The sequence below is a fragment of the Pongo abelii genome, chromosome 12 (assembly GCF_028885655.2).
Source record: "Pongo abelii isolate AG06213 chromosome 12, NHGRI_mPonAbe1-v2.0_pri, whole genome shotgun sequence".
NCBI lineage: Eukaryota > Metazoa > Chordata > Mammalia > Primates > Hominidae > Pongo > Pongo abelii.
The window spans coordinates 25,565,416-25,581,168 of NC_071997.2; the positions used below are offsets into that span (position 1 = coordinate 25,565,416).

At 41.8% G+C, this 15,753-nt stretch overlaps 1 pseudogene; it reads right to left on the bottom strand.

The window, feature by feature from the left end:
- Positions 1 to 15,753, bottom strand: part of LOC112128507 (ranBP2-like and GRIP domain-containing protein 4) — a 144,100-nt pseudogene that overhangs the window by 98,013 nt on the left and 30,334 nt on the right.

Sequence of the window (15,753 nt, forward strand, 5' to 3'; positions counted from 1 at the left end):
CATGAGGAACTTGCTTCTTTACATTTTAAGAGACCCTATAATCTATTAATTTCTTCCAGAGGTAGACCAGACATATCAATTTCAAGTAGTTAAATCTATCAATCTTTTCCTTTGTAATTTGTCAAAATACTTTAGGTAGGGGTGCAGTGGTACAATCTCCGCTCACTGCAACTGCCACCTTCCAGGTTCAAGTGATTCTCGTGCCTCGGCCATCCGAGTAGCTAGGACTAGTCACCATGAGTGTGTGTGCCACCATGCCCAGCTAAATTTTGTATATTTTGTAGAGACAGGGTTTCGCTGTGTTGGCCAGGCTGATCTCAAACTCCTGGCCTCAAGTGACTCACCCACCTTGGCCTCCCAAAGTGCTACAATTACAGGCGTGAGCAACTGCACCTGGCCTAAATTTAGTATCTAAAGTTTGAAAAAGTCTTTTGTATCCAGAAGTCAGTTAAAAAAAAGATCAAGTACTTCACTCCAGGTTTTTAAAAACTATTTTTCACAAAATTTTTTAACCCATCCAGAATACATTTTGCTATGTGGAGTGAAATAAAAACCTAATTCCTTAGAAGGAATTTCTTTCTTCATTGGTTTCTGTTTCAAACTTTACTGAGATGGTATAGCTTAGTTGATGAAACAATAGATCTGGAACGAGACTCCCTGAATTAAAATTTCAGCTCTGCTCTGTTACTTGTTCTGTGACCCTGAGGTTTCTTAAGAAATCTGAGTCTGTGACTTTGAGTTCCTTCATCTATTTATGCCTCAGAGTCCTCACTTGTAAAGTGTTGATGCTAATATACTTGGGGGTTGTTTTGAGAATTAAGTGTATTGAGATATGTAAAGTGCTTAGAAGAGAGCCTGGCACCTGTTTGTTGTTATGCGGAAGTATCACTCTCTTCTGCTACATTAATCTGTACCATTCTTGCATCAGAATTCTACCACATTACTGTAACTGTGATAAGTTTTAGTGTCTCTTTCAGTAGGATGTCACTTTTTTCTTTTCATTTACAAAAAATTTAGCTACTCTTGCTAGTTTTTTACTTAAAACTTAGAATTCTCTCAAGATCCAGCCAAAAAAACTCTACAATTTTTAACAAATTTGTCTTAGAATTTATAAACCAATCTGAGAACTGATAGTTCAAATAACAATCATCCTATATAAGTTTTGCAGTTTTCTTCATTAAGTGCCAAAACTTCTCATTTAAGTGCTTCCTAAGATTGGATTTTATGGCTGCTGTGGGATTTTTTTTTTTTCATCAAATCCTGCCTGATTACCACTCACTCTCTTCTCCCTACCCACCTTACTTTTTTTTTTTTTTTCTTATGAAGTATTTATTGATCATTCTTGGGTGTTTCTCGGAGAGGGGGATATGGCAGGGTCATAGGATAATAGTGGAGAGAAGGTCAGGAGATAAACACATGAACAAAGGTCTCTGGTTTTCCTAGGCAGAGGTCCCTGCGGCCTTCTGCAGTGTTTGTGCCCCTGGGTACTTGAGATTAGGGAGTGGTGATGACTCTTAAAAGAGCATGCTGCCTTCAAGCATCTGTTTAACAAAGCACATCTTGCACTGCCCTTAGTCCATTTAACCCTGAGTTGACACAGCACATGCTTCAGAGAGCACGGGGCTGGGGGAAAGGCCATAGATCAACAGCATCCCAAGGCAGAAGAATCTCTCCTAGTCAGAACAAAATGGAGTCTCCTATGCCCACCTCTTTCTACACAGACAGAGCAACAATCTGATCTCTCCTTCCTTTCCCCACACTTCCCCCCCTTCTTTTCAACAAAACCGCCATCGTCCTCATGGCCCGCTCCCGATGGTCGCTGTCTCTTCGGAGCTGTTGGGTACACCTCCCAGACAGGGCGGCCGGGCAGAGGCGCTCCTCACCTCCCAGACGGGGTTGCAGCCAGGCAGAGGCGCTCCTCACTTCCCAGATGGGGCGGCCGGGAAGAGGCACTCCTCACTTCCCAGACGGGGCGGCCGGGCAGAGGCGCTCCTCACTTCCCAGACGGGGCAGCCGGGCAGAGACGCTCCTCACTTCCTCCCAGACGGGGTGGCAGCCAGGCAGAGGCGCTCCTCACCTCCCAGACGGGGCTGCCAGGCAGAGGCGCTCCTCACCTCCCAGACGGGGTGGCCGGGCAGAGGCGCTCCTCACTTCCCAGATGGGGCGGCCGGGCAGAGGCGCTCCTCACTTCCCAGATGGGGCGGCCGGGCAGAGGCGCTCCTCACTTCCCAGATGGGGCGGCCGGGCAGAGACGCTCCTCACTTCCTCCCAGATGGGGTGGCAGCCAGGCAGAGGCGCTCCTCACCTCCCAGACGGGGCGGCCGGGCAGAGGCGCTCCTCACTTCCCAGACGGGGTGGCCAGGCAGAGGCGCTCCTCACTTCCTCCCAGACGCGGTGGCGGCCGGGCAGAGGCGCTCCTCACCTCCCAGACAGGGCGGCCAGGCAGACGTGCTCCTCACTTCCCATACGGGGTGGCGGCCAGGCAGAGGCACTCCTCACTTCCCAGATGGGGCAGCCGGGCAGAGGCGCTCCTCACTTCCTCCCAGACGGGGTGGCGGCCAGGCAGAGGCGCTCCTCACCTCCCAGACGGGGCGGCCGGGCAGAGGTGCTCCTCATCTCCCAGACGGGGCAGCCGGGCAGAGGTGCTCCTCACTTCCTCCCAGACAGGGTGGCGGCCGGGCAGAGGCACTCCTCACCTCCCAGACGGGGTGGCCGGGCAGAGGCGCTCCTCACCTCCCAGACGGGGTGGCCAGGCAGAGGCGCTCCTCACTTCCCAGACTGGATGGCGGCCAGGCAGAGGCACTCCTCACTTCCCAGAGGGGGTGGCCGGGCAGAGGCGCTCCTCACTTCCCAGATGGGGCGGCCGGGCAGAGATGCTCCTCACTTCCTCCCAGACGGGGTGGCAGCCGGGCAGAGGTGCTCCTCACCTCCCAGATGGGGTGGCCAGGCAGAGGTGCTCCTCACTTCCCATACGGGGTGGCGGCCAGGCAGAGGCGCTCCTCACTTCCCAGATGGGGCAGCCAGGCAGAGGCGCTCCTCACTTCCTCCCAGACGGGGTGGCGGCCGGGCAGAGGCTCTCCTCACCTCCCAGACAGGGTGGCCGGGCAGAGGCGCTCCTCACTTCCTCCCAGATGGGGTGGCGGCCGGGCAGAGGCGCTCCTCACCTCCCAGACGGGGTGGCCGGGCAGAGGCGCTCCTCACTTCCTCCCAGACGGGGTGGCGGCCGGGCAGAGGCGCTCCTCACCTCCCAGACGGGGCGGCCGGGCAGAGGCGCTCCTCACTTCCCAGACGGGGTGGCCGGGCAGAGGCGCTCCTCACTTCCCAGACGTTGGGCGACTGGGCAGAGGCGCTCCTCACATCCCAGATGATGGGCAGCCGGGTAGAGACGTTCCTCACTTCCTATACGGGATGGCAGCTGGGCAGAGGCGCTCCTCACTTCCCAGATGGGGCGGCCGGGCAGAGGGGCTCCTCACATCCCAGACGATGGGCGGCCAGGCAGAGACGCTCCTCACTTCCTAGACGGGGTGGCGGCGGGGCAGAGGCTGTAATCTTAGCACTTTAAGAGGCCAAGGCAGGAGGCTGGTAGGTGGAGGTTGCAGCGAGCCGAGATAACGTCACTACACTCCAGCCTGAGCACCATTGAGCATTGAGTGAGCGAGACTCCGTCTGCAATCCCAGCACCTCGGGAGGCCGAGGCAGGCAGATCACTCGAGGCCAGGAGCTGGAGACCAGCCCGGTCAACATGGCGAAACCCCGTCTCCACCAAAAATACAAAAACCATTCAGGCGTGGCGGCGCGCGCCTGCAATCCCAGGCACTCGGCAGGCCGAGGCAGGAGAGTCACAGGAGCCTGAGGCAGGGAGGTTGCAGCGAGCCAAGATCACGGCAGTACAGTCCAGCTTCGGCAACATAGGGAGACCGAAAAAAGAAGGAGGGAGACCGAAGAAGGGAGAGGGAGGCGGAGGGGGAGGGGGAGGGGGAGGGAGAGGGCCTCTTTCCTTCATTATAAACAAAAACTTAGTATCATTTCCTAGCTAGGAGAAATAACAGTACACCATATGATACAGATTCTTGTTCCACTTCTGCTATTACTCAGTAAAGACACCTTGGGTAAATCAGATAGCCTCTCTTGGCCTCAGTTTACTCATGTCTAAAGTCTTCATTTCTAAGGTCCCTTGGGACAATGACATTATCAGATTCAAAACAGAATAAGGCTCTATGTTCTACAGTAGTGTATAGGCACATTCGTTCTTAGGTCAGGGATTCCTAACCTAGAGCTCACAGAAACTGTACGCAAGTATACATCCACTTTTAAGTTAACACTTTTCACATTTCTCAAAGACCGTATCTTTAAAAATGAAAGATTAAGAGCTACCTTAGCTAGTAATAAAACTGGTATACTTAAAAAAAAAAATTCAGAGATTGTTACTTTATCACTGTACTTGTTTGGCATGGCTAAGATGTGTTACTGGTCACTAATGGTGAGATTTCACTTCCCTAACCTGTTCTTGAAGGCCTTCAACAGATTCCACTTCTTCTTCCACTCTAGTAGCCACACTTCTAAAAATGATCTGTGCAACATATATAATATGCAAGCTGTAGAATGCTGGCTGTTAAAAATGGGGTCCATTTTCAAATACAACATTTTTCTAAACCATGCACAAAAGAACAGCCCTACAGGGACACTCTTCCATATTGTATACATGCCGTTGCCACTACATTTGAATACTGGCAGACGTTAGTGGCTAAAGATAAACATTAGATAAAACATAGGTCTTCACTGAGCAGACCTGAAATAACAGAGCAATGAAGTACATTACAAATCAGCATCCCAGTACATTTTAAAAAAACAAACCAACAAGGGTGTCATGCCACCAGTCAAAAGGTACTTTGCTTAAACTGGCATTCTTTAACATGCACGTTGTAGTGGTAAGTACTTAATTTCATACAGCCACAGTTATTAATACTTTGCTAAGAGCTACCAGCTGCTAAAAACTGCTGTTATCTCATACTGAGAATGCTAGTTCTATACCTTTGCTCTCAGGCTGTGAGGAAGGGGTGCTAGTCCAAAAGGACATGGGATTAGATTTAAAAAGGCTAAAATTAAATCCTAGAAAATAAAGAATATTTTTTAACATTTTGGGAAACAAAATGAATATGCTTTTAAAACATAAAAAGCCAGAATCCCTCAATTTATACCACCAATCTGATTGTCTTACATATTCATTTATCCCTGTAGTTTCATTCTTTGCTCATTTAATAAATGAGCAAGACTGACATACAACATATAAAATGAGAACATCTCAATATCATGTTCTTTTTTTTTTTTTTTTGGAGACAATGTCTCACTCAGTCGCTCAGTCAGGCTGGAGTGCAGTGGCATGATTTCAGCTCACTGCTACCTCCATCTCCTCTGCTCAAGCGATCCTCCTGCTTCAGCCTCCTGAGTAGCTGCTAATTATAGGCACGCACCACCATGCCCAGCTCATTTTTGTATTTTCAGTAGAAACAAGGTTTCACCATGTTGGCCAGGCTGGTCTCAAACTCCTGAGCTCAAGTGATCTGCCCACCTCAACCTCCCAAAGTGCTGGCATTCTAGGAGTGAGCCACCGTGCCCAACCTCAATATCATGTTTTCTGAGTGACAAAACAAACTGAACAAATGAAAATGAACACTTTAAAAAAAGACTCACGTTAATGCACATGATTCAAGCATGAGTCCGTATACTGTACTGAGTTCTTTTGCTCTGCCCTAGCATGATAGAAGTATCTTCCAGTTACTGAAATGTCTTAAACTAAGTTCTCTTGCTCTTTGAAACCTCACTGTGAACTTATTAAGGGAGAAAAAAAATTGCTCAAATCTTTTGGGGGTGTTCACAAAGCATCATTTATATCCCAACATTAGTATCCTACAAAGAGTCTGCATCAAGCTAAACATTAAAAGAAAGAAAAACTGTGCTTAACTTAACAACAAAGTACTTACCCTTTTCTGGTGTTTTAAATGTGTAGTTGATTGAAGATTCTTCCGTTGGAAAGGAAGCAAAGAGATTTTTGACTTTGCTATCTGAAGACTGTTCCATATCAGAGTTCTTTGACAGTTCACATTTGTTAGGTTCCACTTTGCTTTCAGATCCACTCTGGGCTACTGAACTAGTTTCACCATTGTTACTTTTCAAAGATGCATTAAAACTAAATCCAAACAAAGACCCAGTGGCTGAACTGTTGCCAAATGCAAATGGTTTTGATTTTTCACTACTAAAAATGCTTTTAACAGACTCTGAACCAAATATAAACTTTGGAGGACAAACCACTGCTTTTGTTGTTGTTTCAGATGTGCTAGACACTTCAACTTCTGAAGTTGCATCTGCTACATCATCACCCTGAATAACATCTGTCCTCTCTCTTGTGGTTTCTTCTAATACAGCTACAGCAATTTTGCCACATGGTGACTCTCTGGGAGTGCTTGACCGAGAAACATGAGGTGTTATCAAAGAATCTTTTTCCTAGGCTGTTTTTGCTTCATCAAAAAAAATTTTTTTTTTAAGCTTTCCAAAAAGAACATATTCTTATTTTATTTATTCTAATTTAATTACCCTTTTTTAAAAAAATTATTATTATACGTTTGCTTTTATGGTATATGTGTGCAATGTGCAGGTAAGTTACGTATGTATACATGTGCCATGCTGGTGCACTGCACCCACCAGCTCGTCATCTAGCATTAGGTATATCTCCCAATGCTATCCCTCCCCCCTCCCCCCTCAAAAATTTTCTTAAACGAGTCTGCAACATCCTGTAGTTTAAAACAAACAGCTAAATGCTCTACTTTTCTTTCTCCATCTGCAAAATCACATGCAGTCCACACCCATACTCTTTCCGTTCCTTTCATATTTTGCAAAGTCATGTCTGGAGTTATTCTGTGATTGGCACAAAGTTTTAATACTTGGTCCCTTCTCATCACTATACGAACTTGCTTATTATCATAATTCTGTAAAATCTTTATATCACCAATGCCCTTTTCTTTCCATTGACCAACATCTTTATCATATCTGTAGAGTTTTGCCCTGTGACTAAAAACAACTTGTTCATTTTCCTCACCACCGGATACTTCAACTAGATCAGGTAAAGGAACAACAGGTTCAAAGTACTGTCCATCTCTCTCTTCTTCTTGAGTAACATCAGATTCTTCATCAGTGCCAACTGAAGTCCCACTCTGATTCAACTTGGCAGGAGACTTAGATGGACTCAAAGCAGATTTCAAATTCAAGTTAAATCCTGTTGTTGACTCACCAGAGTGGAAAAGATTTTTTCTCACAGGGCTACCTGCCAATGCAGAAGCATGTACTGACCTACTACTAACACTATCATCCAAAGCATCTTCCCTTAAATCGTAGTTATCCCATTCTAATGTGGGCCCAGTGTTTTCAGGATTGGGTTTTATTGTTGTGTCTGAGGCACTGGCTGCAACTGTATCTGAACTCTTATCCTCTTCCTCAGTGACTTTTGTTTGATCATTTGTCAAAAATGTTTTGATATCTTTCAGTCCACTCTTCATTTCTTCAGCTCTCTGTATTAACTTGGCAGCTCTGCCAGTATCTACAAATTTATGGGGAGTTTGAAGTGGTACGTCTAACAGAAGCCGCTGGCATTCCTCAAATCTCTGCTTGAATTCTTCAGCCAGCTCTGGTGTTTTAAATTTTGCTGCCAACTGCTCTAGTTTGGCATCACCACCAGAGAAATCAATGGCTAACCAGATCCATGCTCTATCTGATCCAGAGAGAGGCTTCAGGTTCATTGTAGTCGTTATCCAATGATTAACACACACTTTTAGTACTTGTTCTCTTCGCATCAGCATTCTTAGTTTGCCATTGACCTCATTTTTGAGAATTTTTAAGTTCCCCAAACCCCTTTCTTTCCACTGACTTATCTCGGCATCAAATCTAAATAGTTTTACCCGCTGTGAATACAGAACTTTTTCATCTTCTTCTCCTGTTACAAGTTCTACTTTTTCAGGCATTTGAACTACTGGTTCAAAATGGATGTCATCGCTGTCCTCAGTCTTATAGGCATCATCATCTTTCTCAAAATCACCAGAAGTGTTTGCTTTATTGGCCATTTTACCGCATTGTGATGAGAATAATTTTTCTCCAGCACCTGAAAATCCCTTGAAATTGGGCTCTTTTTTGCCAAACTGAAATCCTTCTCCGGAAGTTGATTTTGCAAGATCTGCAAATGTAAACGTGCTACTTGTTTGGCCAACAATCACAACACGACCATTCTTCTGGCTACTAATATCCTGAGCCTGGAAGCCAGTATCATTTCCAAGAGGCTTTTCACTTTTCTTTTCTTCATTTCCTGGTTCCGAAATGCCAAACTTAAATCCATCAGCAGACACAGGGATGGAAAATCCTTCTTTGGTTGACTTAAATTCTGTATTAGAAGAACCCGGAAACATACATGAAGGTGAATTTTCTTGATCCACATGCCCAAATTTGAATCCTTGCTCTGTATTGCCAAACTTAAAAGCTTTTTCTGAGAAATTACTTTTAAATCCTGTTCCCACCTGACTTCCAGAAGAGTCATGCAACTGCATTTCTGAGCCCAATGTGAAAGCTGAAGGAGCTTCTGCAATAGGTTTATAAGTTGGTTTAGAGGCATCACAAGCCACACATTTTAAGCAAGAACTCTCATTTTGTACACAGCAAACACTACAGTCCCACTGTCCTTTCCTGATGAACAGTCCTTCAAATCCCCTCTTTGGAGCCTTGCTTATCTTGTTATCATGACTTGTGGGTTCTTTTACAATTCTGACAGCCTGATTTGATGCTGTGGCTACATTTGTTCCTGAGGCTTTTAAAATGCTCTGGGCTTCTTCAAACTTGCACTTAAAAAGTGCTGCTTCCTCAGGAGTTTTGAACCTAATAGCAAGTTGTTCTGGTTTTGGCAACTCATCTGCATAATCAAGGGCATGCCATACAAAAGATCTGTCTGATCCAGCATTTGGTGTCAATTTCATATCTGGACTGATGTAATGATTTGCACAGATTTTCAATACTTGCTCTCGTCTCATTAGAAGGCGAATTTTACCAGATGTTTTATGCCTCAGTATTTTTACATTGCCAATCCCACGTTCTTTCCATCCTTTGGATTCTACATCAAAACGAAACAATTTCGCGCGGTTGCAAAAGAATTCTTCTTCATCTTCCTCACCAGTTTTTACTTCAACCTTATCCGGAAGAGGTACTACAGGCTCAAAGTGAGGACCGTCATCATCATCATCATCATCATCATCCCCATGGGCACTTCCTCCATCTGTCTCCTGATTCTTGTTTGCTGTCTCTAAAGTGGGTGTTCCAAATACTGATTTCCCTGGACCATGGAAAGTAAACATATCACTTCGTCGAAAACCAGAATTCTTTTGCTGACTCGACCCCATGTTTTCTGTAAATGAAATTCCAGACACATTTTTGCTTCCAAAATTGAATGTATTTCGAGGCCCAATGGTTTGACCACCAGGAATTGGTTTGGGTCCACTATAGCCATCTCCTTGCAAGGGTTTATCTGAAGTCAGGAGACCTAAAAGGCTTTCACTGTTACTGTAAGCTGCAGGAGGGGGCTGTGTCACAACCTGTGGTGAGGAAAACGTGAAGTCACCATCATTTGATTTGAAATTTGAGTTAAATTTAAAAGGAGCTGGCTGTGTTGTGTGTGCTGGTGTTGGCAAAGATGGCCTTATTCCTTCACCCGGCATGGGCTGAACAAAATTAGTTTTCCCAAATTCTATAGCCTTAGATTCTGCAGATCTTGAAGCATGAGCTGCAATTGGAGGTTTTGTGAAATATCCTGGTTCTCGCAAAGGTGGATTTGTGCTTGTCTGTTGAACATTGTAATTAAAGGAATCATCACCCCTAGGCGATAGAATTCCTGTTGCAGGAGACTCAAAACGCAATGCAGGAGGACCATACATCTCCTGAGAGAACATACAAGCAGAAGAGCTTTGCACTGGCGGTGTGTGCATCTGTTGCGGATAGGCATAAATATGCTGTTGGGGTGGAAGCCTATTCATGCCATAGACTGGGCCCTAAAAGACAGAAAGTTAAAACATTTTGTAGATTGTCTACAAAACTACAGATAACTAAATGCAAACCAATTCTCACAAACTTCAAACATGAATATGAAGTGAAGAAGATCTCATTAGGGGATGTAGTACACATCATTAACCCGTTTATGCCAGAGGCTGCAAATTTTCTGTGTGAAAAATCAGACCTTCGCAATGACCTTGAGCAGTAGGATATAAATAACTCCCATAAGCTTAGTGTTCCAATAATGGAGCGCTAGGCATAAGTAGGTTAAGAGAAAACCACATTACTACAAAGATACTTGCATATATACTTGGCATATAATGAAAATTAATTATAGCATCTTAAAATCTACAGCTAAAGTCGTAAAATAAATACCTTCTTCATTCCTAAACAATTTATCAAATGATGTTAACAATAATGATGATGATGATGATGATGATAACATTCATTGAGCATTTATTAATGTGCCAGCTGGGCACTGTTCTAAGCACTTTACATTATTATCTCATTTTAATATCCCCAAAAACCCTATGAATTAAGGTATTATTATTATCCTCATTTTACATATGACGCAACTGATGCATTGAGAGGTTAAGAAACTTGCCTGTGGTCAAAATAAGCAGAAGAGCAAGGGTCTAAATGCACCCCAACACTCTGTCCTCAAAGCTGTCACATTCAACTACCACTGTAATATTGAGTCTTCAATCAATTGTTATACATATAGCTGTATCAGGCCTGAAAGTACTTACCACATAGTGGGTCAGCAAGGGCATTACTGTTCTATTTCTGTTAAAACAGAATGATGAAGGATCCACCACCACCACTCCCATTTTTAAAATATTCTAAATATTCACACTTATTGTAACACAAAAATAAGGTGACTAAGAAGTATAATTTCTGTATTTGGAGATAAATTTAAAATATCTACATTTTAAGGGACATAAAAGTTTTAATACTGAACTACTGCTCTCTTGAATTTATTTGAAGGAACCCTAAACAATTTAAAAAGGAAATAATTATAAATGTATAAATTATTCCTTTGTTACCTTTGTGGGAGTAACATTAGCTGCTGGTCTGAGAAGATACCGGGAATTATATGCTGGTGACTGACTATAACATACTGAAGGGCCAGTAGTTGCAACTAAAAAAAAAAAAAAGAAAAGAAAGAAAACACTGTTAAAGTCTATACTACAGTTAAGACTAGGCAAGAGCTATAAATACAAAAGCAATAGAAATTAAAGAAAGATTTAACTACATAAATTTTAAATTTCTGTACATCAAAATACACCAATCAAGATTATCAAATGACAAACTAGAAAAAAATTGCTAAATATGACATGAAGAATAAGAGAATAGCATCACTGTGATCAACAACAACAACTACCTCACAAGCATTAAAAAAGGAATAAAGAAGAAAGTAACTGTTGCCTTTTCTAAGAAAGATCAGTATGATGTGGAATTACGGACATTCAGTCACAGAAAGGACGTAAGGAACCAAGATGCCATCTGATGGTCAATGCATTTGAAGTGGGCCTAGAAAATCTGCAGAAAGACTAGGTTGTATTTTGTAAACTAAAGCTATTACTGAGAATGTTCAGCTCAAAAATCACCTGACAAATTCATGGAAAGGATGTCATCAACAACATAAAATGTGTTCCCTGGCTTAAAATAAAAAGCACATCAACACTCATGCTGATGTACAAACTATCTGCTCCTCTGTTTTGTGTGTTTTACCAGGAAACAAAACGACTAGAAGGCACCCATGTTAACGGCAAAACTACCAATAGTCATTTGCTTGAACTGTTTTATGATAGTTTTACCAGAAAACAACCAAAAGACCTTTTATGCCTGTACATGGAAGAAGAAACAGAAACTGTGCCAAGAGGTTCCAAACAATTGCCTCTGGAAAGCACTGAAAAATCAAGACCGAGAAAAGGCTAGCCAGAAGCCCAAGTTTGATTTTGGAAACCTAACAGAGGTGAGGATAGCTATTTTGAAATTACTATGGGGAGGAAGCAGGCACAGAACACAGAACAACCTGACAGAAATGGCCCAAGAATCTTAAAGTCTTGCAAGATGTCTGTCTACATGAAAGCAAAAAGAAAAAATATAATTTTAAATTTAAAAAAAAATCTTAGTCTGAAGTTTAAGTAGGGACTTTAATTGACTACTGACTCTAAACTGTGCGGAAAAAAACTAAAGAGCTCTAATAAATCTACTAAAAGTAATCTAATTTTTAAAAGCACCATATGAATAGACAATTTAGGAAAGAAATATAATAGGCCTCAAGGAACATGTTTTCGAAGTGAGCCTTGAAAATCCGCAAAATGACGAGGTTGCATTGTGCAAACTGAAGCTATTATGAGAATGTTCAGGTCAAAAAAATTACCTGACAAATTCATGCAAAGGATCTCACAAGGAACACAAATGTGTTCGCTGGCTTTTAAAAAATCACATTAACATTCATGTTGATATACAAATTCTTCTCCAACTGTTTTGTGTGAGTTTTACCAAGAAACCAAACAACTGGAAGGTACCCACGTTGAAGATGGCAAAACTACCAACAGCCATTTGCATGAATTGTTGAGCACGACTAGTATTAAAAAACCTTAAAAATTGATATCACTTTTGTTCCTACAAATTGGCAAAGGATTTTATAAACTAGTAAGTCAGCATTAGCAAAAGTGCGAAGATGGCACTATCAGATACTAGTGGTAAGAGCATAAACTGAATATTTTGAATACCCTACAAAACTAGGACAGTGTCCTAGAATTTGTAATGGCATAAACCAGAAACAACATAAAGGAACAGAATTTACAGTACTTCCATGTGATGGGATACCATGAACTCATTAATATTCAAAAAACATTTAAGTTTAAAAATGCTCAGAACTAAAGTAACATTTAAAAAACAGGCTAGCTCATCTACACGCAACATAATAACATGGTAACAATCTCATAAAAAATACTGTATGTATAGAGAAAGAACCAGAAGGAAATGCTCTCACATATAAGAAATGTTAATAAGGTGGTTAGTTTTTAGTTTTCTTCACCCTGTTCAGTACTTCTGAGTATCTCCTATGAGCTCATTAATCTTTAATTTTAATCATCTTACTTTAAAAAAAACAAGGACCATCTTGATATATGTTTACTTTTATTAAGGAAAAAGAATCTATGAACACAGGAACAGAAATCAGGAGATCTTGGCTCTCGCCCTTTCAGTGCCACAAAGCTGTTTTGTGAACCTGTAAATAATCCATTTGGAGTCTCCATATTTCTCAATTGTAAAATGAGGATGTGCTGCTTCTACACATTTCATAGGGTCATTGCAAGAATAAAATGAGACAATGGGAATGTTGTATTTACATGCTTGTATAAGAACAGAAGGCCTTTTATGCCTGTACACAGAAGAAATGGAAACATGACCCACAAGGCACCAAATAACTGACTGCACACATCACTAAAAAAGCCCCAGAAAAGGCTAGCCAGTTCGTTTATCCTCTTACAAGGACCTATATGATGTATAAGGTTTTAAGTAAACAAGGTTTGAACGTTAGACATTTCATATACTTATCTATGACTTATGACATTTAATAAGCTTGACTTCACAAAGATTTTGTTATTTTGCTTGTGTTGAGAAGATACTATCACAAAAGGCTAGTGGGGTTGCCTTAACTATATGAACCATCACACAAATGTGCTAATCTAAACTAGATTTGATTCTAAATCTTTCCTGGGCTAAAAAGAGAAAAAAAAAAGGGCACTACTACTACCATTTCAGAAGTCTGTCGTATGTAAAAGGAACAATTTTGTTATTTCTGGCTGCCTGGGAGCAATGTATTATACTGGCAAGTGCTTTGGAGTTACACCACTGGAGTGTGAATCTTGGCTCTATCAATAACTAGCTGTATAATAATGAGTAAGCTACCTAACCTTTCTTTATCCCATTTCTTTATTTATAAAAAAGGGATTAATAATGGTACCGGCCATTCTAAGTTACTGTAATTAAATAAAATTACATTCACAAAGCACTTTTGCACATAGCCAACCCACAGTAAACACTATTAGTAACCTTAGTTCATTAACTATTTACTGTATACTCTAATAAATGTCTGATACACACCCACGCCCACCTGCACATACACAAATGCTCATAGTAATTATGTAAGGCAAGTATTATCTCCACATTTCAGACAGGTTAACTTACACAGCTATTATAGTAAGTGATAGAGCAGAACTTAAAAACCCAGTATGATTCAGGTCCAAACTCCTTTTCTTTCTTTATATAACCATAATATTTCAAATTAAGTAAGATTTCCTATATAATGTCCTGCCTCTCATCATTATCATCAAAATAATTCCCCAGAGGTGTAGGTTCTTAATTAAGCATTTCTTAGTGCATAACTCTATTCATTAACATTTTTCAGTTTAAGGAATAATCTCATCTCAGCTCATCTGAGGTGTGGATTAAGTGTTCTTTAAGCCTTTATATACATGTGATCACATACAGCTCGTTTTTTCTGCTTGGGGTTATAAAAATCTCCGTTAACACCAAATACAGCTTTTGAAGTAATATATAAACAGACGTTGACATGTATATTAACAAACATATATAAATAAGGTGATTTCACAAGTTATCTACTTAAAACAGGGAAGTAAAGTAGTTTTACTAAAATATGCAATTATCCACTTGCCAGCTCACCTGTTAGTGGAGCCCCATGAAATGTCTGTGACCCCTGATATCCATCAGGCACTGAGTCTGGTCCATAATTCTCTGTGGGCCAACGATGAAGGGATGCTGAGTTACTGCTATTTAGTTTCAACTCCTGCATTTCTTTCTATTGGAAGAAAAAAAAATCAAATAATTTTAAACATTTAATTATATCATGCCAGAAACAGTGCTGGGAAAGCTTACTCTTTTAAATTTAAATAACTGATTTTTTTTTTTTTGAGATGGTGTCTCGATCTGTCGTCCAGGCTGGAGTGCAATGGCACAATCTTGGCTCACCGCAACCTCCACCTCCTGGGCTCAAGCAATTCTCCCACCTCAGCCTCCCAAGTAGCTGGGATTACAGGCGTCAGCCAGCACGCCCGGCTAATTTTTTGTATAATAGTAGAGATGAGGTTTCACCATGTTTGCCAGGCTAGTCTTGAACTCCTGACCTCAAGTGATCCACAACCTCAGCCTCCCAAAGTGCTGGGATTATAGGTGTGACCCACCACGCCCGGACCTGATTATATCTTTTGAAAGTTTCTATTTGCCAATGAGTTCTAGGTACCTGGTGCTGATTTTAAAATATGATTCTTAATTTGTTAAAAATTTATCTGTTCCCATTTTCATTCATTAATACAAAACCTAATTCATTAACTCTCTCACCTAAACAAATAACCTCCTAAATGATCACACCTTCATTTCCATTCTACACTTGCCTACATTAACCTTTCTGATGTTCACCTCCAGCCAAGACAATTCCCTGCTCAAAAAAACAAGTACCTAGAAACTAAATTTCTTTCCCCAACTTTCACAGTCCTCTAACATTACACTGACCATCCTTTCAGTGTGTTCTTTCTACACTGCAATCTGGACTACCTGACATTCCAAATCACCTCCCCAAATTAGCTTTTCACTTAACCCCGTGCTGAAACAAAATACAACTCATTCTCAAGGTGATGTTCA